The 27,077-nt window shown below is 32.2% G+C and overlaps 1 protein-coding gene and 1 pseudogene across 1 annotated transcript in view; one reads left to right on the top strand and one right to left on the bottom strand.

Annotated features, from left to right (window-relative positions):
• LOC106642731 (eukaryotic translation initiation factor 4E type 2) overlaps positions 1-27,077 on the top strand; it is a 78,312-nt gene that overhangs the window by 46,276 nt on the left and 4,959 nt on the right. The gene's annotated exons all lie outside the window — the stretch shown is intronic.
• Positions 717-26,233, bottom strand: LOC149374447 (uncharacterized; annotated as a pseudogene).

The following is a 27,077-nucleotide window of genomic DNA, read 5'->3' on the forward strand; positions in this document are numbered from 1 at the left end:
GTATGTTATTATTTATGTTTGCATATGTGAATTTCAGTGTATTCCAAGTATGATTTTTGTTACATTGAATTAAAAAGTTTATAGAATGTAAGAATATTAAATTATTGTCCTTTTGACACTTCTTATTTTTAGAGTTATAATTTAGCGTATTAGTTTATCATTATTTATTTCATGTAAATATATTTAACTACTTTAATATTTACGTATATGTGGTGCATTATTGAGTATGTGCTGATCTGCAAAACTGTAGGAAACTTATCTCTTGAACAATATATTTATTATATTTTTTGCTATAGTTTTTGACACAACAGTTTATTTTAAGTGCATTAATAATTATGTCAAAATAAATGTTGATAAATATACCTATTGGTAAAATGCTATTATTCTTTCTCATTCTTATTATAACTATTTAACAAAATAGATCAAAGCCGGTTTATTCCGATAATGAATCATCACTCTCATCCTCTATTGAGCTATCAGTCTCGTAATCCTCCATTAAGGCCTCATTACTATTTTCCTGCTGAAGGGAGTCACTCCTACTACTTTCAATATCTAATATTAGCAGAGCTTTCATTTCATTTGTTAACATATGTTTTTTTTTGTATATCTCGAGATAACGAGAGATATGGATCAAAATTAAGTAGCAACCTGTTGAATACATCCGTGTTTGTCGTGATCTTTCAATTATACAAATATTATCATGTAAATGCTTGCACTTATCCAAAGTTAGTCTTAAATTCAATTTTATTTTGAAGTTTCTGTGAAAACTTTTCGCGAAAACTCTTAACATTCTTGTGGTTAGCCTCCTGCGCTTCCTCGGATAAAGTTCCTATTGGAAGAAACAACTGGTCTATTACTTCATGTCCGTGCCAGTGTTGCGATATACCCAAGACTTCTCTTGGGTGCTCTTGGCTAGTAGCGCAAGCGCAGAAGAACCATGCTCTCTCTCTCTCACCAGACAGGTAGGAGTAGGGGAGCCCCTTACCTAGTCTTCAACTTAAGCTCCGCCCACTTCTCACGACTTAAATATTACTTTTGACTCTAAGTCCCTATGGCTCTCGATGGTCGAGTGGGCTAGCTGTTTTGCCAACGCATGACTCGTAGTTGGGTAATCTTCGATTCCCGACTGTGGCACTTTTTTTTTTCTTTTTTAATATTATTATTATCATTATTATTATTATTATAATTATTTTATTAATATTATTAACATGAAACATCAGGAATATAATTAAATGTGCAATAAAAATTCTAAAATTAGGAGATACTATTTCCTCACCACCTTGCGGTAAGTATCGGGGCGCGTTTTTTTTTTTTGAAAGAAAAAATTGAGAAATAATTTTATTACTAAGAAAGGAGTGATGAGGCTACGACTCAAACGAAAAATACGTTAAAAAAATTCAGTTATTATCAAAAGATTTATTAATTAATGAGCAGTTTTTTTTTCAATAAAATTTGGAGGAACTCTGATTCAGTCATGGGCAATTTATGCTCTGGTGCATTACAATTCTTGGCAAGATTTATATGTTCATCGACAACAATATATATCTGTCAAGAGTTAAGAATCCTCAAAAGCAGAGCAGTCATCATCAACTACTACAGGGCATGAGAAAAAGAAGCGCGCCAACAGGCAGCGTAAAAACAAAAGCTGCGCGTAAAAATCGCGGCTCACTCGAAGCCTTCGTGAAGATTGTTTGTTTTGATTTCGCGACATGCGTTGTTTTTCAAGTATACATATATGCGATACTCTACTGCAGCGTGGAGAACTATGTTTTCTTTCTTTTAGCGTCTGCCTTTGGAGGAAGCAGGTCCGGATATCACAAGGAAGTTAAGTAATACGTGCTTATTTTTGATATATTACATTAGTAACGTAGTTTAGTGTACTTTTAATTTAGTAAGTGTTTACTACTGTCTATTGAGCGTGATACGTGGGTAATAATCAACTGTTGGCCCAGTATAATCTTGAGTATACTGTTGAGTAAAATTTTCGTTCACTTAATTCGCGCTTGCATTTATTATTGTACTTATTAAAGAATATTGTGATATTAAAGCTCAAATCATGTCTTCCAGTGCGAATAAAAATTCCAAGCGAAAATCAAAAAAGAGCGGTGATGTTGGTGCATCAAAAAAAAATAAGAGTAGTTGCATTTTTGTTTTAGCGTGGTTAGTAGATCCTTTGTTTCGAGATTGGCTTTTACATGATGTTTTAAATGTGGAAAAACCTGCTCGTTGTTCTTTTTGTAGTATTAACATCACGTGCTATAACAGGCAAGATTTAGTCAAGCACGTTGCAACAGAAAAACATCAAACTAGGGCGAATATTGAAAAACAAAAAGTTAATCCACCTAATGATTCTCCTTTTAATGATATAATTACTCAAATTAAAGAGTTTGAATTAAAAGTAGCCCTCTTTATAGCAGAACATAACTTGCCAATTCATCTTGTAAATGACTTGATACCTTTTATACAGGAGCTCTGCAAAAAACCAAAAATTGTAGAGCAAATGGGCATGAAAAGGGACAAATGTGCAAGTTTGATAAAAAATGTTTTAAGCGCTTGTGAATTTGAAAAACTAGTTAATACCCTTAAAAATCAAAGGTTTTCAATTTTAGTTGATGAATCGACGGATATTACATTAAAAAAAATTTTTTGCGTTGCGATTCAATATTTCAATCATGAAACGGGTAAAGTAGTTTCTCATTTATTACATTTAATTCAATTAGATGCAAAATTGTGTGGAGCAAAAGAACTGTTTCAAGCGTTTGAAACATTTTTTATTAAACATGGAATTCCTTTCAGCAATATAGCAAGTTTGGCATGCGACAATGCTAGTATAATGACCGGCTCAAAAAATTCCTTTTTTACCTTTTTAAAAAATAAAGTCCCTGATGTAATTTTGCTTCCTTGTATTTGCCATACTTCAGCTTTGGTTGCGAAAAAAAGTTGTGCCAAAATTCCATCGTATTGCCAGACTTTGCTACAATCGATTGCTAAATACTTCTCTAATAGTTCTAAGAGATGCGAGAATTTAAAAGAATTTCAAATTTTTGAAGAAACTTCGACTAGAAAAATTTTAAAATTAGCCAGCACAAGATGGCTTTCGCTTTATAATTGTATTGACCGGGTACTTGATAATTTATCAGTTTTAAAAGCCTTTTTCTTACTCGAATCTCATGAGAAGTATGCTGAAAGTAACGATGAGGAAAAAAAAAGCTCACCCAACTATATATATAATTTATTAAGTGATAACTCAGTGATAGCATATTTGCATTTTTTACACTATACTTTACTTGATTTTAATAAATTTAATGCATTTTTTCAAACTAAAAAACAAGTCATTTATAAATTAAGAAATAAATGTTTAAAAGTTTTAGTAGCAATGGGCTCTAATTTCCTCACCGATGCAGCACTAAAAAAACTAACACAAAATTTTAATTACCAGGTAAACGCAGATGAAGACTTTAAACCCATAGAGGATGTGACTGTTGGTGATAGTTGTAACAATATTTTAAAATGTTTTCCAGAACAGGATGCTGTGGATGTTCGAAAAAATTGCTTGAATTTTTATGTGACTGCTTTCAACGAAATTCAAAAAAATTATTTTAAAAATGACGGTATGCTTCGAACACTTGATTTTCTTGAACCTACAAATGCCTTGAATAGTGAATTTTGGAGTCAGAATCCTAATTTAATTGACGACTTTCAGACTTACTTTCCGTTTCCAGATATTGATTTTAAATTATTAAAGAGAGAAATTTTGCAGCTGCCATCACGTTTTGATTTAAATCATTCAACTTTTTGCAATGTTGAAATAGATGAGTTTTGGAAGAAAATTATTGATTCACGCTTAGAAGATAAAAACTTAGAGTTCCCAAATTTAAAAATTTTTATTGAAGCGATTTTATCTTTTCCACATTCTAACGCCGAAGCGGAAAGAATTTTTTCGATTGTTACAGATACAAAACCTAAAAAACGGAACAAAATGGAAATTAGTTTACTTAACGCGATTTGTTTTATTCGATCTTATTTTCCAATTCGAAGTATTAATGCAATCAATTTCAAAATCTCAAAAGAACATCTTGAATTATTCAACTCAAAAATGTATAAACGCGATTCAGCAGTCGATCCAGAAATCAAAATTCAAGGCAACTTGTAATCAGTTCAGTGTTTTTAAATTTTTATTAACTTCTAAATAATTTAGTTTCAAATGTGTTCAATAATTTATGTATTTCATGCAAAATCAATTATTAGCTGTTTTCATGATAACGTGGAAGATTTTATATTTTTTTGTTTATTTTTAAAGCTATATATTAAATAGTTAGAAATGGTGTAATTACTGCTTTGTTTTGTGTTCATTGCAAATTAAATTTAAAAAGTCATATTTAGATAAAAAATAACTTTTATTAAAATCATATGTAAAAAATTTCATTAATTTATTTATTTACTTAGTTTTACACTATAAGTGTATTGTGAAAAATTTAAATTAGTCATTAGATTTAAATCACTTTACAGTATTAATTAAAAATCTAAGTTTTTTTTTTTCATCCAAAGAAGTTTACGAAAGTGAAGTTTCATTAAATAATGTATTATTATTGTTCGTACGAAATAGTTGATGCTTATAAGAGTAACGTTGATAGTCACTTAAAAAAGACTGCTTAGTAATATAGTAATTTATTTATTTAATAAAATTATTAATTTGATATTTATTTACAGTATCCAAGTAGATTTCTGAATCGATGATTGCTTTGAAGTAGGTTATAACTTTTTAATTTTAAAATTAAGTTTCATTATTCTGTTCTCGTTTTTTTTAAATTAATTGCTTTTTTAAGATATCGATTCAGACATCATCATTAGTGGAATAGGCCTATAGGGGATACCACTAAAAGAAAAAATTACAGTTATAATTGATATTTTTTTTTTTAGTCCAGTTTATTTAACGTATCTTATTTTTTTCGTATAATTAGTTTACTTAAAAAAATTGCTCATAAGTTAATAAATCTTTTTTATAATTACTAAATTTTTTCAACGTATTTTTCGTTTGAGTCGTAGCCTCATCACTCCTTTCTTAGTAATAAAATTATTTCTTAATTTTTTCTTTCAAAAAAAAAAACGCGCCCCGATACTTACCGCAAGGTGGTGAGGAAATAGTATCTTCTAATTTTAGAATTTTTATTGCACATTTAATTATATTCCTGATGTTTCATGTTAATAATATTAATAAAATAATTATAATAATAATAATAATAATAATGATAATAATAATATTAAAAAAGAAAAAAAAAAGTGCCATAGTCGGGAATCGAAGATTACCCGACTACGAGTCATGCGTTGGCAAAACAGCTAGCCCACTCGACCATCGAGAGCCATAGGGACTTAGAGTCAAAAGTAATATTTAAGTTGTGAGAAGTGGGCGGAGCTTAAGTTGAAGACTAGGTAAGGGGCTCCCCTACTCCTACCTGTCTGGTGAGAGAGAGAGAGCATGGTTCTTCTGCGCTTGCGCTACTAGCCAAGAGCACCCAAGAGAAGTCTTGGGTATATCGCAACACTGGTCCGTGCATTAAAATGACATACAGTGAGGTAGGCATCTTATATCAAGAGTACTTGGCAATGTAAAGCTTGGCTGTTTCCAAACAATATTTACGAAAAGCTTCCGTATCAACAACGTGTCCAGAGGATATAACTGCTAGAATTACCTTAAATTTTTTTAGTAGATCCAAATTAAAACCTAAAAAAATGTCTTTATTAGAATTGAATATGCACAAAACAAGAAAATTTTAATTGTAAGTATTAGGATAAAAAAAATCTTATTGTGTTAAATATCTATTTACCTAATCTAGAATGTTTGATGCAATAGAACGCATAAACATAAAATTGATAAATTTATAATTCCTTAAAATTCGAACTGTAATGTGACTTAATAGAGATTTCCGTACCCGTTATCCTCGCAACCACATCTACATTACCGAAAAACTTTCTTGCGGTGTTACCGTTGTTTGTATTTCCTGATCCTTGGGTTGGAGCATCTACTAATATACCAAGCTCTTTTCGAAGATTATCTTGGATCTCTTTTTTTATTTTTTTTATTATTTCTTGATCATCTTTTTTAACCTATCATAAAGAAATATCATCTAAATATTTATTGTTGAATCAAGATAATATTTAAGCAAATTATTATTTTTTAAACAATAATTAATTTGGGAAAAATTTCTATGTACACAATTTGTTCCAGTAAAAGATATGTACTACGTTATGGAATATGTGGTATACGATCATAAACTCTTGTACACATTATGAAACCATTATGTTACAAATCATGAGCTTAAAATAAGTTTAAAGTGTTGTACAAAAGATAAAAGGTAGGTAATTGCTTATCAATATTTCTCTACTTACTGCCCAAACTTGCAGTTCTATTCGATATGAAATATGAAGAACTACTTCCATCAATCGAATATTCGCATGAAGCACCGAGAATCCATAATTTAGTGCTTTTACGTCTACTGCTACTGTAATTCTATCAATATCGTTAAAATGGGAAATTGTTTCTTTACAAATAAAACTCCGTTGACTCGATAAGTCGTTTAAAGCACTACACACCTGAAAATAGATAATAAAAAAAATTTAATTTTGAATCACCCTAATAATGTATATACACATCTAAATACATATAAATATATATACATTTTCCAAGTAACATATACACTCATAGAAAATTGTTGCTTCTCAGAAAGGCCTTTTATCATTGTATTTATTTATTATTATTAGAAACCTTCCCATCAACTATAGTTAGGAGCATATTTATAGTGACTACAAATCCATTACTAGAAATTTTTTGGAGTTCATTTATTTGTTGCAACATACTTTGTTCGACTTCTTTACACAGTTCAACAGTTTCCTTCGCGTACTTACCATAATAGGCCGACAAAATCTAAGTGAAAATGGTTTTGGATTTTGCCATAAAACAGTACCCTTTGTTTTGTGCACGTGCTTTAACGGCACAAGTGGTACACAAAAAGATATTGTGTGACTGCACTCTCAATTTCAGTCTTTTGTCTGTATCCATTCAAATGACTACCATCAAATCCATACTTCAAATGCAACACGAGCTCCTCATTATCATTTGACTTTATACATAAAAATTTACATAGCCTCTGCACTGTGTGTTCTAGTAGACTCTGCAGTGTAACCTCACATGTACTCTCCGAAATACTAATGTCTTCTGGGTAAGCTTCATTTTTGGCTTGTAAAACCTGAGGAAAATAAATTAATGAACAATAATTGTCTAGTGTCGTGGCAAAAAATTAACTCTACTGAAAATATATGGGTACGTTTTATACGTAAAGTGGTCCTTTCAACGTGTTCAATAAACGTATGACTTCACAGACTTATTTTGGACAAGATATACTTAAGAATAATACGTATTTACATCTATTTTATATGTATATGTGTATATTATACGTATAAGGTATATGTATAAGATATATGGAAAAAATTTACAAAACCAACTCTATGGGTTTTAATAATTTTGCTTCATGTTAACATTAATAATTTGTAAGTAAATATGAAATACACTGTTACCGTCAGGGGTATTATTTTAATAATTATTATATATTAAAATAACTATTTTCTTTAAATTCCATCGTTTAACATAAATTTGAATTTTGAACTTTCGCGCGCAGCACCGACTTCCAACTAGTACTTGATAGTACCACCTATCGCTCGCCAGGTGGCGACCAAAATCGCAAGTAAGAAAGCGAAGTAAAGTATATAAGAAGGACTGTGCGACGACTGATTGTATCGATCCGAGATATACAAATACGTGTATTGCATATCTCCTAAGCCACTCAATTACTTTAAGTACATATTCAATAAATATCACTGTACCAATACAAAACACTTGTCTAAACCCTTTTTTTTCCCCTCAAAAAAAAAATAACAACAAACACCCACCGGTCAACCTGGCGATCAACCCATCGAGGCCTCTACGCATCACTGCTCAAATGCCACATCTCTCCGATGAGTTGGATTCCAAGGAATTAAACAGAGCCACTACACTAACAACATCGGACATAGTATCACCATCGTTGTTTAACCTAAAGGGAAGGCTTGAGACACTTGAGAGTGACTTCGATCTCTTCCAACTACATCCCCCTTGTTCAAAGTCGCCCATCCCCAAAGGCCACTTATAACAATTATATATATATTATTATTATTTATTAAAATAATACCCCTGACGGTAACAACACATATGGAATACACGTATGAAATACACTAAATATTCAATTGAGAAGCTTATATTTACTATATGCAATTTATATACATGTACATATACAATATATGCATATACGTGTATTTTTTATGCTAAATTTCTACGACAAACTCGTGTCTTCTTACGTAAAATTACACGTACATTCACCATGTATGAATGTTATGTGTAAAATCTACTAACATATTTTAAGTAAGGTATATATTCCAAGAAAAATCTGATAAAAATTTTCGAAAGTAATAAAATTATTTTTCTGTTATGAGTTGTAATGTGTATTTGAAGTAGAATGATTCGTAGTAGGGTGTTTACCTTTTTATACGATGGATATATATTATGTCCAGCTTGTAATGCTGAAAGCCTGACCCTTAAGTACGCTGTTTTGGTTAAATTTGCATCCAGTATCAGTAGAACAGCCTCTTCCGGTGCTATTGCTCTGCTTTCAGGTTTGCTAATTAATCTATAGATGTTATCTGCTGTTTCTGGACAGACAATTTCATCGAAAATCTTAGCATCATATAAGTTATTGTCTTTTTTTAATTTTTTCCTTGCAAGTGCAAAGCATTCATCATCGTCAACGCTATTATTAAGAGCCAAAACTTTTCTTTCACGGCTTCTCTGTGATGATTCTGAATAGGTAGTGCAAGGTTGACCCACTGTACCATCTATACATTATTTTTTATTATTACATTATACAATGCCAGAGATACAAGTAATTCTCATTTTACACGTAAAATGTGGTTGTCCATATGTAACGTGATTACTTTATGAAAACAGCCATTTTATCTAATTACATGCAACTAAAAGAAGTATGGGATGTTGTGAGAGGGGTACATTTTCAGACATTGGTATATTTCAAATCTCAAGTCATCGGAAATAATTATACAGCTCCTCAAAAGTGTTATTTTACATTAGCCAATGTCAGTTATCTAAGACACTTTGCGTATGAAAAAACTTATTTACATCTTCAATTAAGACTTTCGGAACAATACTAGTAGTGTTACTTTTGACCGTGTATTCATGGAACAATCTGAATGATTATTGCAATAAGCCTCTAAATTTAAATTATAGTTAGTACGATCAATCAAACAATAAAATTGTATTTGCACTTAATTACAATGGATATGATATATAAATCTTGGTGAAACATGGCAAGGAGTGTAACAAATCAACATATAAGTTTATTTTTGCAGCATTACGTAATATGTGGACAAGAAATTATTACTTGCAAATTAACGTATATTTTACCGTTGCAGCAAAATAACTGTGACGGCAGTTATTTCTGATATATACGTCAAGCGCATGTATAGATTATAAATAAAGGTGAAATCGAAAATAATACAAGGGAAAGATCTGAGCAGGGAACTCTTTGACTGTCTCTGTAAATCGATTGTGTAAATAATAAGAATGTAACAGTTAACAATTTATTATTAAATTAAACAGCATTTTTTCCATTATTAATAATTTAAAAGTAGATGGTAAAAAATTGACGAACTAATGTAATAAATCGATCGGAAATTTCGCACATGTGTTCTTCGATGATTGTATTTGCATTTCTAAAAGTTTCGTTGCTTTTTGGATTCCAACGATGTAGGAAACAACTGCCCCAATAACGAATTCATACACGGTGTAAATGCATACATTCATATACAGTGCAATATTAATCGATCCGAAAAATTTTTGTATGTACACGAAATAATCGATTATAAATTATTTTTGCTGCTTGATAGATGCGGAGATGTAAATGTAGGCCTCTAATAATATGTACAGCAAAAAATGACAGCTCCGTTGTTAAAAAATCAAAAGTGTATATCAGTTTTTCAATGGACTGTATGTATTATTTTAACGACATATATTTCTCTAAAAATCTTTATAAATTTTATTGAATTCTTACGTGTTACGTAGACGTGCACTTTTTTCTCTGTGACTATCTTCATTGAAAGTAAATAGTCCATTAGCCCAATTCTCGTATCTATGTAGTACATCCAAACAAGTTTTTTTGTTTTTTGGCAACTTATCCAATCTCTTTTGTAAGTTGTTATAAAACTTATGGCGTAGCTCATTCTCCAGCTCTTGTCGCAAAACAACACTGTCAACAAAGCCCCACTTTTTTATCAAATAGTCGACGATACAAGTTTTTTGTTCTTCCCATGACAAACCCTTGCTATAATGCAATTCTGTCAAAATATCCTTAACAGTTACACTTAAAACACTCATGATTTAATTATAGTCGCTAATTAATTCAGTTAAAGCATATTTTGGCTGAGCATTACTACTGGGAATATTATTCATCACATGCATAACTCTCCCATGTACATAAGAAACATTAAATACTTTTTAAAATTACTAGCGTGGTGTCAGTTCCGGTGTATGGTTGTTGATGAAAGAAAACATTTTTTTTTACTTTACTCAATTTTTTAAAATTTTTATTTGTCTTATAAATATTACACGTAGAAAAAATGTAGACAAATAAAGAATGTTAAACATTAAGTTCAGTAAAAAAAATGTTTTCTTTCATCAACAACCATACACTGGAACTGACACCACGCTAGTAAAGTAAATTAGAAGTTTCTTATAACGTTAGACTATAAATAAATATATCCGTATATTTTAATTGACTAGATATGAAAGTAATAGGTTTTCGGGGTAGCCAAATCCGAAACCTACCTCTGTTTCATCCCATTATGGCAAGATTTCTCATAACCTCAAAATTTGGCTAACAAACGTTAAAATTTTCTTTAAAAAAATATTGATCTAAATCGGATCACACCACACCTACTAGAGATTTCCGGGGTCGCTGAATCCGAATCTGACCTCTATTTAATCCCAACTTGTCACGATTTTTCATAACCTCAAGAATCGTCCAAAAGTATTAAAATTTTCCTTGTTTCTGAACCATTCCACTCAGACACCCTATACTTCAAAATCTTGTATCTTGCCCACCTAACAGCACAATAACCTCTTGACCTTTTAGCCTTGTAACCCTAAAATTGTACTGTTAACGAGCAAAAACTTATGAAACTTTGTAATTTTGGGCCAGCTATGTGGATTAATTAAATATCATGAGTACTATCAACAAAAACCCTATAACCCCATAAAAACGTTACTTTTTGATGTGTTTTAAAATTTTTTCAGCTATTACAAGACACACCTACTCATACGTATACATGTATCTATGTATACATACAAATATATATACACATATCCATAATTAAATAATAATAGTTGTTTTTGTAAACAGTAAATAGCATTAAAAAGTAGGAAATCTACTGCCGGGAAAATATATATAAATGTGTGTATATCCATGTATATATTTATACAACTATGCATATATAAACACACATATATATGATTAAGAACTTACCTTCAAATAATTATGATGTGCATAAGAGAACAATATCCCAATTTTTATATTCTACATGTTTCTTCAATCGTAAGTTGAAAAAAATAAGACAATGAGGCTTAACCTTGCTAAACCTATTGGTACAAATACATATATGTCTACGAACACATAAAAATATAGTTGTTCAGATAATGTGTGCCCAATTGGCCTCGAGCGCAGCTCCGGATCAGCGCCATGGTTCGCCAGACCGTGGTTCGATTCCCGGCCAGTGCGATTTTTCAAGCAAGTACCTCTGTGATTTGTCACGTGTGCTTTTTCATTACGCAATGCTCCTCGAGGAGGGTTTTAGGCGACCTTCTCGCAGCAATAATTGCCAAATTTCCCCCTATCCCCCTCCCAGTAATGGAAGGCCTTCCATTCCTCTTCCCTTCCTTCTCCATAGTGCTAAGTGCCCATAGTAGTGCCCTTGTTAAAAGGAGCCTAACGTAGAACACTATAATGTAAAAAAATGTAAATATATATATACATATATATATCTTCCTATATTACATAGTAAACTCAGTGGGGCATTTACCAAAAATCCCCCACCGCCCCCCATTTGCCCCCCACCGCCCCCCACTAACCCCCCACAAAATAAGGTAAAAATCCGTTATTTTCTTGCTTATTTTGATATATTGTAGTTTTTCTCAAAACTCCCCACAGCCCCCCACCGACCCCCCACACATTTTTTCATGGCCCCCCACCGCCCCCTCACCGACCCCCCACAAAATATTATATGAATAGTATAGAAGTATGGTATAAGTCTTTATTCAAGCCAGGGGGTTCAACCACGTATAGCTTCATGGGATAATAACAATGTATGTTTTAATATTTAATCAAATAGTTACAGATTACTGCACAATACTATAATCAGCTAAACTTAAATACAATCAATTGTATTTTGATTCACTGGATCCCTTGGTATCTTTGTAAGCATAAAGTTTTTGGTGGGCTGACTTTTGTAGTTAGCATTTTGTAACGTTGCATTTTGCCAGCCCTGTCAATGTGTTAGAGTCTATTACCACATTCCTACCAAATCACATGGAAATACTGTATAGTATTTTTTCTCAAAACATCCCACATTCCCCCACCTACCCCCTATTGCCCTCCCACTGACCCCCACAAATTTTTTCATGGCCCCCACCGCCTCCCCACACCACTTTTTTGGAACCTGACCGTGATCATACCGTCTTTACCTATCTTTGGACAAAACTGTCTTATTGCCATGATTTATTTCATCGTCAGGAAGAAATTAAAAGTCATAAATTGATTCATAGGGGGTTGTTGCGCAAAACATCATTATTGATACAACTAAGTACGTTTAAAAACCAATTTATATGGAGTTAACAATATTTTGAAACCAAATAAAATATACACATACATTGGTGCGCATAATTATAATATCATCATCACTTATATAGTACTTTATAACACAATTTTTCTTTTTACGTACATAAACTTGAGTTAAATTTAGAGTATCATTAATATAAACAATGAAAGTTTCGCATCACTTTATGAGACATCTTATAAAGCCTGATGAAACCACGAAGACTTACATCCATTTCTATTTTGTTTTAAATTAATGCTGAAATTGGTACAATAGATGAACACAATATACATTCATGATATGTATTGTTAATTAATAAATTTTACCTATACATAAAAAAATTAAAATTAAATCATGTTATAAATATTAATCCCACATTATCAAAACTTTGACCTTGAGACTTATTTATAGTCATAGCAAATGCTACAACTAATGGGAATTGTTTTCTATATAAAATAAAAGGTAATGATGAAGTATTTCCAGTATTTAATGTAATTCTTGGAATAAAAACTTTATTACCAATTTTTTCTCCCGTTACTATTTCGCATAATACTTTATACTTCAGTAATTTAGTAATTCGCAATCGTGTACCGTTACATAATCCGTCTGATATACTCAAATTTCGAATTAAAATTACTATTGTACCTTTTTTTAATTTAAATTCATGAGGTGGCAAGGCCTCACGAATGTTGTTTAACATTTCTACGGGAAAATTTATATAAATATTATCATTTGATTTATCAACACCTTTATATATTGCAGTATTGATACTGTAATAAGTTTAAGTTTCCCCATGTAATTTACTTAAAATCTTATTGTTTAAAAAAAAAGTATATTCATTATGGGAAGTGAGTATCGCGTTATTGTCAAAACAGTAGCTGTAATTACCAAAAATTTTGGTACAGACATCATCTGTTATCCAGAATTTAGGAATGTTAAATGTTTCTATGTCCCCTTCTCCAATTCTTAACAATAATTTTAAAAATTCGTTATTACTAAATCGAATATTATTATGTAATCTTAAAATTTTGAAGAAGTTCCATAAAAATGATGATTTAATAGTTTCTTCTATTATTATAGTTTTATTACCGTTTTTTATAACTGGAAGGATGTGTCGAAAATCTCCTCCTAATACTATTAATTTATCACCAAAGCAAAGTTTTGTATTATTCAAGTCTCTCAACGTTCTATCAACGATCTCTAGAGCTTTTTTCGGAATCATAGAAGCCTCCTCCCATATTATTAAATTAACTTCCCTTAATTTTTTTTTTCAGTTTCAAATTCTAAAAATACACTTTTAATATTATCTAAGTCTAGAGGAAAACGAAAAGTTCTATGACTAGTCATACCTTTTGGTAGTAATACAGATGCAATTCCTGTCCAAGCCATTGACAAAATATTCTTACCTCTAGAAATAAAGTAATAAATGAGTGTTTTATGTAAGTAGGTTTTTCCGGATCCACCAGGACCATCTATGAAATATACTTTTTCATCTTGTTCACAAATAGTTTTAAAAATTTTTCTTTGATATTCATTTAAATTTGTGTACATTATATCGAACATTTTTTCACTGAAAGATATTTCCTTAATATTTCAGTTATTTATATAGTTGGTAATGGTTGGTGTCGGTAAACTAAATGACTCACATGATTTACCTTCCGATACCAAAATTTGATTAATTTGTAGGAGAGCACAATTATTATTATCATTATCGAAGTCTTCCGTAAAATATTTTTTATATTCATTCTATATTTTATCTCCTTTAATGTTTTCTGAAATCAAAAACCAAGCAAAAAATTGTCTGAACTGGTATGGGAACATAATTGTTATGGCTTCTTTAAAAATATTCTCGATTTCAGAATCATGTTCTATTAAACCCATTGCAATTGCAGTATTCCTGAAATTTTTATATGTTATTTCATTATGTTTTTTAACGTCTTTAAACGATGGAGTTCCATGTAATTCATTTTAAATAAGTTTTAAAAAAAAGCGTTCATGATCTTTTGAAGATACTATGTTTAATCTACCTATAGCAATATTTTTCAGTGTAACTTTCTTTTTTTTCCAAATTTTAAGTTTATTGTCAAAAATGTAATGTTCTGCAATGTTAACATATTTTAGCGATTTTGCAAAATCATCTACTTTATTTAATTCAAACCAAGCTGTAAGGGGTGTTTGATAATTTTTTATTACATTTTTGATATTATTTTCTTCAAATATGAGTTTTTGTTTATTTTCAAGATGAACAGCTAGATTTACAACTGTATGACTTCTACCATAAATTGTATATTCTTGAAGTCTCCAAACTGCTTCCATTGGACTTACATATCTAGCATCTACGTAACTACTAATTGTACTTTGTATTGATGCACAATATTCGAAAGTTGGGGGGTTGGCGCGCAGTGCGCGCAGGGGGGCGTGAGCCCCACTAGTGTATATATATATATATATACATATAAATTATAAAATTGACATAGGTACATTTTACAAATAACAAATAGCATCAACAGTCAATATATCCTACTAAGTTATAGTGTTTAACCTCTGATAATTGAAAAAAAACAAAATTCGGTATTACAGAAACCTGAAGCAACATATACTATATATATATATATTACTGCGATTGGGTCAAGGGAAACGGATTCTTGCAGGACATTATCTGACGAACAATATAAGCCCAAAATCAATTTTTATGATTTAAAATCCAGGGAAACCACGAATTTTGAGCATTTTTTATGCTATTCAGACCAAAATATGCGATAGTATCAAGCTTTAAGAATTTTAAAAATGTATAAAATTTTTTTCTTCGAAAATGGCAATTTTATTCCAAAAACAGCAAGAAAAATTTCTTTTTTACAATTTCGTGTAGTATACGATGGTATTTTTTCAAATGTATAATCGTTAATTTCAAAATTTTCTTAAGCCATCTTGGATCCGCTATTTTTACTTTGGCAAATTTAACTTTAGATTCGTGATCAGCGACCCCAAAAATCTCTGTATACAAAATTTCGTATGAATCAGTAAACTTTAACTATTAAGTGTCCAGAGTATTTTGACTATCAAAATTGCTCTATATGTAGCTAAAAAACATACAAATACGAAGTCGTAACACATCCGAGGGAATCGGATCCTCATAGAAAATTCTCTTACGAACAAAATAAGCCCAAAATCAATTTTTTTGAGTCAAAATCCAGGGGAAGCACGAATTTTTTCAGCTTCTGAGACCACTGTGCGTCGCCCCCCCCCCCCCCCCCCCCCGCGGCCGCGGCCAGGGCAAAGAGCAGATGCAGCATCGCGGCCACGCAGGCTGGGATCCCCCCGCGCTCCTCTTAATACTAATACTAAAACTAATCTAGTTAATACTATATTGGCAAATGAGCCATTGTTGTTACGATGTTACAGACGCTACGGGCATCAATGATTTCGTTGATTGTAAAAAAAGTAAATGGATGTTACGGAAATTTCTGATAATTTATTCGTAATAAATTTAAAAAGAATTATCTACGTACACAGGAATCCTTTGCTTTTCGAGGGCTTTTTCAATTTTTGTTAGAGAAATGCACGAGTCAGGACTGTGTCTTAAAAAAAGCAGCGCAGATCTTTTGCTTATTCTTGCACCCTTCATTCATTCTTACTCTATTTTAACGATGCGGAAAGAGTCCTGGCTCTTAATACTTGGCATTTTTCTTGGGTTTTCTGTGAAAGAAACCTCATTAATATCGCTTTGTATATCTTTATTGTTTCATGTAATTCCTAGGGATCTGCTAAGATATCAAACTATGTTGATGTTTTCTTATCTTTAGGCTTACCTACCCTTCAAAATAAAGTAACATTAATTCGTTGATTCGACGACACAACGACAACGATGACGACGACGACGACGATGACAACGTCTTATTTAAATTTACTAATATTTTAACGAGAAGCACTTCAATATAAGAATGTTCATAAAAAGTGATACAGCAAGAAAAGAGAGAACAATCCAAAATAGCTATTTCATGGTATAAGAAAAATAGTTTTCAAGAAATTAAAAATATAAAAGCGTGAATTTTTATGATATATGTCACAAGGGGGATGAAGGTAAAAGAGTATTAAAAAATAAGAATAAACAATGTTAAATTGTATGGTAAGACGTAATTATTATACAAGTTTTACGAGGTGAATGAGCTAGGTGTTCCAGAGGGAGCACAGAAGTATAGGGTAAGTGTAAAATCTTAGAAAAGTGTAAAGGACCTACAGTTTTGCTGAAAACTCACAGATACTGCAGGAAAAAAAGTTTTTTCACATAGAATTAACCTTCAGAAAGATAGAAAAAACTAGCAGCCCCCCGTCTCGGCTTCGCCCGAGACTTACTAAATAAAACACTGTAGTGTGTTGACATGTAATGTGAAACATTTCCAGTAAGAAATTTTACACATATTCCTGATACATCTCAGAACAAAAATCTTCTTATAAAAACATAATTTTTGGGAATCCATATAGTTTATTTGGTCAAACAATAAGGTGTAAAAATTCAAAAAAATAATTATGCTAAAAAGTACCGTGCGTTCTTTATGCCATAAAATAATCGGTGGCCATAAGAAGCCGTTGATTTACAGTTTCTCCCGTGTAATTCACGAAAAGGGCTATTTTTTTAAGCTGTTAAGATTTTAAACCCCCAAAAAATATATATTAAAAAAATTTTTTTTCCCATTTCTCACAACTTTATTACCAGAGCAACAAAGTCCTGGACCTTAAACCCTACATTTTTATTGCCACAAAAACACAAATACACATTCTACTCATTAAAAAATCTGAAGTAGGATCTTTAAAGATTTCAGAGATTGCTGTGAGGGTACAATGAAAAGCTGATCTCTCACGTAATTAACTCTTTAGTTGTAGATTTTGACGCTGCTGTTTTAATCTCGATAAATTTTCTGCGTCAGTTTCTTGATGCCTAAGTAAAATTGTATTTATTAGATACACTTAAAGTTTTTCTTCCAATTCACCCTCTTGCGACTTTTGGCATGCTTAAAATTTTTGTAACCACTAAAAGCTGTTTTCTGTCAACTTTGTTAAGTTCTACTATATTTGTTGGCAAGGTAGTTCAACGTCCGATGGCCCTAAAAAAGACCGGTGAACTTCTTAAGTTAACTCTTTCTTCGGGAGAAAAATTACAAAGTCCGAAGCTTTGGGGCTAGTTGTAGTGCTCTTTCCCAACGTCTCCTGGTATAACGTCGAAGACGTTGGTGTCTAAAGCACCTTTTTTATTTGCAGATTCAGTTGTTTTGGTGATCTTAGACGGGGAGATTGGTTAGTGATACTCGTCCAGTGGAGGCTGTTCCGTTGGCTCAAGTTTTTTTTCCTTGATAGCTGTTATAGGTTTGCCCAGCGCAGACCTTGGAGAGGATCAGTGATTCCTGGTTGAATGCTTAGAGTCGAGAGGGTAATATAGGGTCGACGGTCACTGGGGTTCCCAGCCTTGCGGCGAACAACTCCGCTTGTGACGTCTGACAGTGAATGACTGACTTTGTTTAATAGTGCCCGTCTTTAGTTAATATAGTCTTTTAGTCGACGAATCGCTTCCGGAAATGGTAGTAAAAATGTATTTGTTGGCAAGGTAGTTTACACTTAGGTGAATCCTAAAAAGAACCGATGAAATTGATGGTTAAGTAGGGAACGTAAATACTTATAATGGCCCTAAAAAGCACGAGTGGTGAAACTTCCAGGCTATTCTTTATTATTATTCCTGATGATGAAGAGCTGGCTACGGGATGCTTGATTCTTTCCCTGGGAGTCTCGATGTACGGAGACTGTGATGGAGGGAGGTACGCCGCTGACCAAAGAATATCTTGTCTTCGGGTCGTTCCCCGGATAACCAACCGCTCATCGTTAGACGGGAACATGTGGGTAAGCGCATTGGGGACGCGACGACCAAGAAGGTAGCCGTCGTGGCTTGCCCGTGTCCCTCAGAGCTGTTTTTCCCTGGCTTACATTTGTAGTCAAAAATTCTCTTACTGCACCAGGTGGGATGGTGGGACTGCCACTCAGCTCTGAAGAGTTGGTGCAGATTGTGCTCTGCCTAGATGTCTCCTGGTATTATGCCAGAGACGTCATCGGTTGGAATGAATTTTTTTATGATCGCACTCGTCGAGATTCAGGGTGAATGGACACCTAGGTCCCTTCCCCTTCACAGAAAAGTGTCGTCCATAACCGAGATACCCAGCTGCAAGACTTTCATCAGTATGCCCTGTACAGTTCGTTGAACCGCTGAGTACATCTGCATGGATATCGAGACGCTCCGGCTTATTATAACCACACTTATTTAATTCTGTTGCAGGTAGCCTCGATTTTATGTCGACGGCACCTAGCGGATTTTACTGAACTAAAGTGAAAAACTGGCGTATTTTTGCAAAACTTTAAGCTCATTTATTGCTATTGTTATTAAATTTTTTATGATAAAAACTTCACTAAAACCATCTAGGGAGTATCATGAATCAGTGTGCAAAATTTCAGCAAAATCGGTTCAGTAGTTTTCGCGGTTAGCGATTACAACGGTTTTAGCGACTTTGCTTTATATATTAGTAAGATTTGTTTTTTTTTGAAATAGCATACAAAGTATATACCGTGCGAAAAATTGGTCCACATGTTAAATGTAGCTCTTCAAAAGATCTACAAAATAAAAAAAAAATATATTGCAATAGGTCATTTCGTTCGTCCGCAAAGTTAAAAAAACTATTTAAACTAGCATATTTTTCAATTGTCAATAACAAACAACCCCTTCAATCAAACACTTTCAAAACGAATGAAAGTTGTGTGCCTTGATTATATTAATCAACGCTCAAAATTTAAAATCGATATAATTAATAGTTATTGTGGGAAGTCATTTGTTTATAACAAAGGTGCTTCCGTAAAATCGCTGTAATTTTTTTTTTTTTTTACATATTACACTAATAATTTTAATTGAATTGTCTTGAATTGAACTTGGGAGCTGAGATAATTTTTTTTTTTAGATTGATTGTTTCTCTTTAGAAAAAAAAATTTTTTTTTTGAAATTTTTACAGTGCACATATTGATTGCTTATATTTCTCATCAATAAATTTTATACAAAAGTAACTGGCCGTTATTGCATAACGGCATTAGGAATAGTAATGATTTTCCCATTGATAACGAAGGATTCGCAAGTGATGATGTAACTACCGCTCTATAGATGCGCGCAGATATCTTTCAGTCCGCTTCAAAAACGAACTAGCCGTAAAAAATAGTACTATCTTAGGAACCATAGGTCGTAGAGCGGCATTTTTTTCTTAATTCTGGAGTAGCTCGTAAAAACAATGACATTTACCACATTTTTAACCTTCAAAAAATTAGTGCAAAGTATTTATTTAACTATTAATAATTTTCAATTAATGCTGATGTCATTTTTCTCGCTTTAAATTGATCTAACTTTTAGAGTTATTTTAAAAATAATAAATAAAAATATACCCTTAATATACACATAATAAAAAATACCCTTTATTTTCATTATAATATGGAGCACATAAAATTGAGTGTACTGTGAAAATAATTTTCATAAAATTTTACGTAGGGCGTACAAAATATGTAAATATACATATTAAATTTTATTGATATACACATTGCTCTTATTTATAATTGTAAAAAAATGTTGTTTTATAAATAATTATTTAACTGCTTCTTGCTCTTACACAGTATCTACAGCTATTTCCAAGTGGTTTTCTGATTCTTTCATTTCAGCTCTACTACTTGCGAGTATTTCATCGACAGCTTCATCGTAATGCATAAAATTATTTTTAATCCCTGCTGTAATTATGTCCTCGTTTGTGCGTGATTCTTCATGAGAGTCAGAACACAGTGAAGTGCATTTCAATTCATGTTTTTTACAGCTGCATACATTTAACTTGCACTTTGAATCGCAGCGGCATGTTATTTTTTTCAAAATGCTTCGAGGAATCAGTTCAGAGCTTAAATAAACTGGCATCAAACCATTTGGTTTTTGCTTCCAAACCCACTGCAAAGTCTATAGTCATTGCAAGTAGTAGAGCTGAAATGGAAGAATCAGAGGACGAATTGGAAATAGCTATAAATAACGAGTAAGAGAGAAAACAATAGTTAATTAATTTTTACACACACACGCGCGCACACATATATATATTTTTTGTACGCCCTACGTAACATTGTATAAAAATTATTTTCACAGTCAGAGATGAGTAGAGAGATTGCTAACGCCAATGCTACGGCGTGAGACAACTTTTTTCCACTGATCGGGGCGACCCGCCGCGGCCAGCCGTCGAACCAAGGCGCACATTTTTCGAGAGTGCGAGACTCGTATCGAAGAGCGTGCGCCTACAAGAAGAGAAGTGGATTCGCGTGGAAATGAGCATATAGGCGCACATTTTGGCGACACGTATAGAAGTAATAGAAGGGGTATACCGAATGTGTGCCTACGAGGAGAGGAGTGGAAATGTTGACTATAGCTATATATCTGAGCGCACAGCCAAAGCAAGCGACGACATGAGTTTTTCTCTTTTGACTGCAACCGAGTATATGCTATATATATTTAACTGACTCTTACTCTCTCGCTCTTGCTTGAATGATATCTATCAATCTTACATTCGATTAAATCGTGAAACTAAATGCTCATATAATTATATGCACAGAATTTGATATCAAAACATTTTTTTTTTCCGTACGTTAATACTTAATTTAAAATCTAGTATTATTTTGAAAAAATGATCAGCTTAATTTTTTTAAGGATAACAGTTCAGCTATAACCACTGGTTAATTATTTTTCCTCATCATAATTGTTATGAACTGTAGGACAAGCCCCGGAGGTTATCGATGAACATATGTGACTTTAAGGTCTCCTACCCTCGAAGTTTCGATAGCTAAGGTAGTAAGGGCTTATGCCACTACTATTCTCGTTTTGCTATCTGAGGATCGATTCCAACTGTCGGCAAATTTTTTTTTTCAACGTGATTCATCATTCTAGTTTATTTTCTTTTTATTTATGTTTTATTTATGTTTTATAAATAATATTAACAAACCCTTTTTTCCCTATACATCGAAATACATTTTTTTAATACTAATTATATTAAATAATTTCATAAGCTGATACTTATCGTTAGCATGGCCATTTCGGAATTTCATAATAACAAAATAATTTCTTAGGATATGAGTATAATTCTTACATTTAAAACTCCAAAGAAAGTAAGAGAGAAAAAATCCTTATACATAATTTTCATTAATTTTTATTTTTTTTTTCCAAGAAATGATTAAGCTGTTCTGATCGATCTTTTTATCTATCTATAAAATAATCATAATCTTCGGAGGCACAAGAAAACTTACATAAAACTCCCTAAACATTTATTTTCCGTCTTTTGTTGTAAAAAAATTTTAGGTATAGCAGCTATACTTATTGTGTTGATTAAATATGTAATTTCAATGTCAATTACATAATGTTGGTTCTATACCAAACTTTTAATTAGCGTATGTAAGTATCAAAACTTAATACCTTTGAAAATTATGCTACAAAAATCTGAACAGTAATGAAAAACAGATCTTATATATCAAGTTAACTGTTACGTTACTTAAAATTTTTACCTGGTAGTTACAACCACTTGTCACTTACATTATGAATTTCAAAAAAGTAAAAGTTTAACCTTGAACATAATTTTCGATAATTTATAAGAATTTATATGAAATTCCGAAATGGCCATGCTAACGATAAGTATCAGCTTATGAAATTATTTAATATAATTAGTATTAAAAAAATGTATTTCGATGTATAGGGAAAAAAGGGTTTGTTAATATTATTTATAAAACATAAATAAAACATAAATAAAAAGAAAATAAACTAGAATGATGAATCACGTTGAAAAAAAAAATTTGCCGACAGTTGGAATCGATCCTCAGATAGCAAAACGAGAATAGTAGTGGCATAAGCCCTTACTACCTTAGCTATCGAAACTTCGAGGGTAGGAGACCTTAAAGTCACATATGTTCATCGATAACCTCCGGGGCTTGTCCTACAGTTCATAACAATTATGATGAGGAAAAATAATTAACCAGTGGTTATAGCTGAACTGTTATCCTTAAAAAAATTAAGCTGATCATTTTTTCAAAATAATACTAGATTTTAAATTAAGTATTAACGTACGGAAAAAAAAAATGTTTTGATATCAAATTCTGTGCATATAATTATATGAGCATTTAGTTTCACGATTTAATCGAATGTAAGATTGATAGATATCATTCAAGCAAGAGCGAGAGAGTAAGAGTCAGTTAAATATATATAGCATATACTCGGTTGCAGTCAAAAGAGAAAAACTCATGTCGTCGCTTGCTTTGGCTGTGCGCTCAGATATATAGCTATAGTCAACATTTCCACTCCTCTCCTCGTAGGCACACATTCGGTATACCCCTTCTATTACTTCTATACGTGTCGCCAAAATGTGCGCCTATATGCTCATTTCCACGCGAATCCACTTCTCTTCTTGTAGGCGCACGCTCTTCGATACGAGTCTCGCACTCTCGAAAAATGTGCGCCTTGGTTCGACGGCTGGCCGCGGCGGGTCGCCCCGATCAGTGGAAAAAAGTTGTCTCACGCCGTAGCATTGGCGTTAGCAATCTCTCTACTCATCTCTGTCACAGTACACTCAATTTTTTATGCTCCATATTATAATGATAATAAAGGGTATTCTATGAATCAAAAAACGTAATTTTTTTTATAATTCTAAAAGTTAGATCAGTTTAAAGCGAGAAAAACGACGTCTGCGTTAGTTGAAAATTATAAATTGTTAAATAAATATTTTGCACTAATTTTTCGAAAGTTAAAACTGTGGTGAATGTCATTATTTTTACGAGCTACTCCAAATTAAGAAAAAAATGCTCTACGAACTATGGTTCCCGAGATAGTGTAATTTTTTACGGCTAGTTCGTTTTTGAAGCGGACTGAAAGATATCTGCGCGCATCTATAGAGTGGTAGTGACGTCATCACTTGCGAATCCTCCGTTATCAATGGAAAAATCATTAATATTCCTAATGCCGTTATGCAATAACGGCTAATAACTTTTGTATGAAATTTATTTACTAGGAAGATAAGCAATCAATATAAGCACTGAAAAAATTTCAAATAAAAATTTTTTTTTTTCCTAAGAGATACAATCAAAGCAAAAAAAAAATTATCTCAGCTCCTGAGTTAGTAAGAGTTCCTATTGTTTTTTAAATTTGTAGAAAAACACCACCTACAATATGCATCTATTTCCAACGTTGTACGACTGAAATTATGAAATTTATTTCATTTATTTACAAGTTAAAACGTACTTGTTTTTCGAATACGTTTTTAAATAATATAATTTGCGAGAATTAATAATTTAAGAACTGTAGTTAATGGAGCAACTTTTTAAGAGAATTCAATCAAAATCTTTAGTGTAACATGTAAAAAAAAGAAAAAATGTCAGCGATTTTACGGAAGCACCTTTGTTATAAACAAATGACTTCCCACAATCACTAATAATTATATCGATTTTAAATTTTGAGCGTTGATTAATATAATCAAGGCACACAACTTTCATTCGTTTTGAAAGTGTTTGATTGAAGGGGTTATTTGTTATTAACAAATGAAAAATATTCTAGTTTAAATAGTTTTTATAACTTTGCGGACGAACGAAATGACCTATTGCAATCAATTTTTTTTTTATTTAGTAGATCTTTTAAAGAGCTACATTTAAGATGTGGACCAATTTTTCGCATGGTATATACTTTGTATGCTATTTCAAAAAAACCAATATTTTACACTTAACGAATTTTTTAAACAATGTTTTAAAAAAAATTTAGCTGTTCCTGAAGACGGATATTGAACAGTCTAAGTTAATTCTATATGAAAGTATTTTTTTCCTGCAATATCTTTGAGTTTTGGAAAGGGTACCTTAAACAGGTATTTCTTTTTCACTAGAGTACTAATGGTGCGAGTCTATAGTAGAGAGCAATGACAAATGAGAAATCGAAATATAGAGATACTTGAGTATAGCAATTATTGTATTGAGTTAAGCCGTAGTTTCGTACGATGAAATTGGCTAGAAAATATTCAACATTAAATAATTTTTTTAATGCACAATATGGAAACTTTCTTTCGTAAGCAGTGCTGTCAAAATGTATAACCAGTAGTGTAAAGACGATAAGTATTATGTTTTAATGTTTGATTAAGTATAGTTTTAGAGTAGAAGTTGAGCAAAAAATGTGTTCTATGATTTATTAATTTTTTTTATACAGGTTTGTGGTACATTTTAACAAAAATTATATTTTTGATAAGTATGTTTACATGACAGATGTAACACTACTTCTTCACCTGAAAATTGAGAGTGTACAGTAACAGCGTTAACAATTATTCCTATCTGTCTTCTTATTGTACCGTGTACACCACTAAATTCTATCCCTAAAGGTTGCGCGTAGTTCTCCCGTTATGCGGAGATAATCCATAACTGAACACCAACATATATATTTTATTTAATTACGTATTTGTTAAATCACATAACACGTAATAAACAGTATCCCTGTACACTTAACATTATACTCTATACACTTAATGTTGCTTGGACGTTGCTGCAGCGGCTTAACCTCGCACTACGCGAACCACAAGTGCACGCCCATTACATCTTAGGCTCCTCAACCAGAAGGGGCTTACACTCTATCGCGTGACTATCCTCATCACACACACACACCCTCCCTCTCTCTCTCTCTTCCTCTTCGTAAGACTGCCGCGTGCTTGGCTTTCATCCTTTTTGATTTACTCTGTTTCGCTCAATCTGTTTTTCTTGCTCCATGCTTCTCACTGCTAGTCAATATACTTTACGCTAATGCATACTCTCTTTTTCGTTCTCTTATGTATATTGCTCTTAAATTCTTTATGCTAACCTGGTGCGGTGGCGTCCAGGCTCCTCTATCTTATTGTCCGTTTTTTAGCTTCTCTCAGCTAGCTCGCTTTCTTACTTTCTTTACCTTGGGTGTTTTCATTATTTTCAACTCGCGAGTAGATGGTCGCTCCGGGAAAATACAGCAGTTGACAAATTTATGCACACGCTTCTCTTTCTCGTCCTCAACACTCAACGCACCTTCTTTAAAACCTACTCTATCTATTTTTCCCCATCATATGCTCCAAAACAATCGCTAAAGTTACCGAAACTTTCGCATTTCGTACTTAGGTGCTCAACACGAGACTAACACTCGCGAGACCAAAGCGAGCTTTCGCTTTTCTGCCATGGCCGCCATCGCTGTTGCTATGGTGTATTTTCCCTCGTAGTCACTCTCAACACAGTGGCTATTGCGTACATAGGAAGACGCGTGTACACAAAGGTTAAGTATTTTTTTAGCCAATACATAGTTTTAAATAAAAGTCCAACTTGCGCAAAGTTATTTAAGATTTATTTTTGCATTTTTATATGTAAAGTTCCCTGTCGTAACCAATTAGCCTTATAAGTAATAAAGTAATGATACATAAGCATGCCATCAAGTCTGCTAAGGTGTTTTTAAGTGTCCCACACGATATTATTAAAAATTAAAAATAACAGGAGTATAAATTCTACGAATGCTTTAAACACTTTTCTTTTTATTGATACAATTATCAGTCAAGTCACTGCGTAACATGACTAAGAGTTAGACCACCTCACAATATGTAAATTTTTTTTATATGATTTCATTATCTAAAATTTTTAAGGGAACTAAGCTCCAGTGTTTACAAAGAGAGGTATTCTCACCTAATTTTTTAATGTTGCATTAATTTTTTTATATTTTAGATACACCACTTAATATATTTTGACAATTACTTGTTTAAAAACATCAGCTACATATTTGTCAATACTGGACAGATCAAGCGCACTTCGTACATACGTCCACAGTATATACTAATGATGCATATTTTAATAAGTAGTTATTCAACTTAAAAATAGTATTGACTGCTTGTTGCTAAAATTTTTTTCACTTTGTATTACGATTATTTTTATTTTGCTAAAAAAATATGATGTACCGATCTTAACCTATACACTATAGCGTTATTACCGTCCTTTATATTTCGCATTGAACTTTTCTTCCAAACTGAAAATAGTTAAATAAAATT

Source organism: Copidosoma floridanum, unplaced genomic scaffold, assembly GCF_036245765.1.
Source record: "Copidosoma floridanum isolate Cflo_tuat_1 unplaced genomic scaffold, Cflo_Japanese_pri ptg000020l, whole genome shotgun sequence".
Lineage (NCBI taxonomy): Eukaryota > Metazoa > Arthropoda > Insecta > Hymenoptera > Encyrtidae > Copidosoma > Copidosoma floridanum.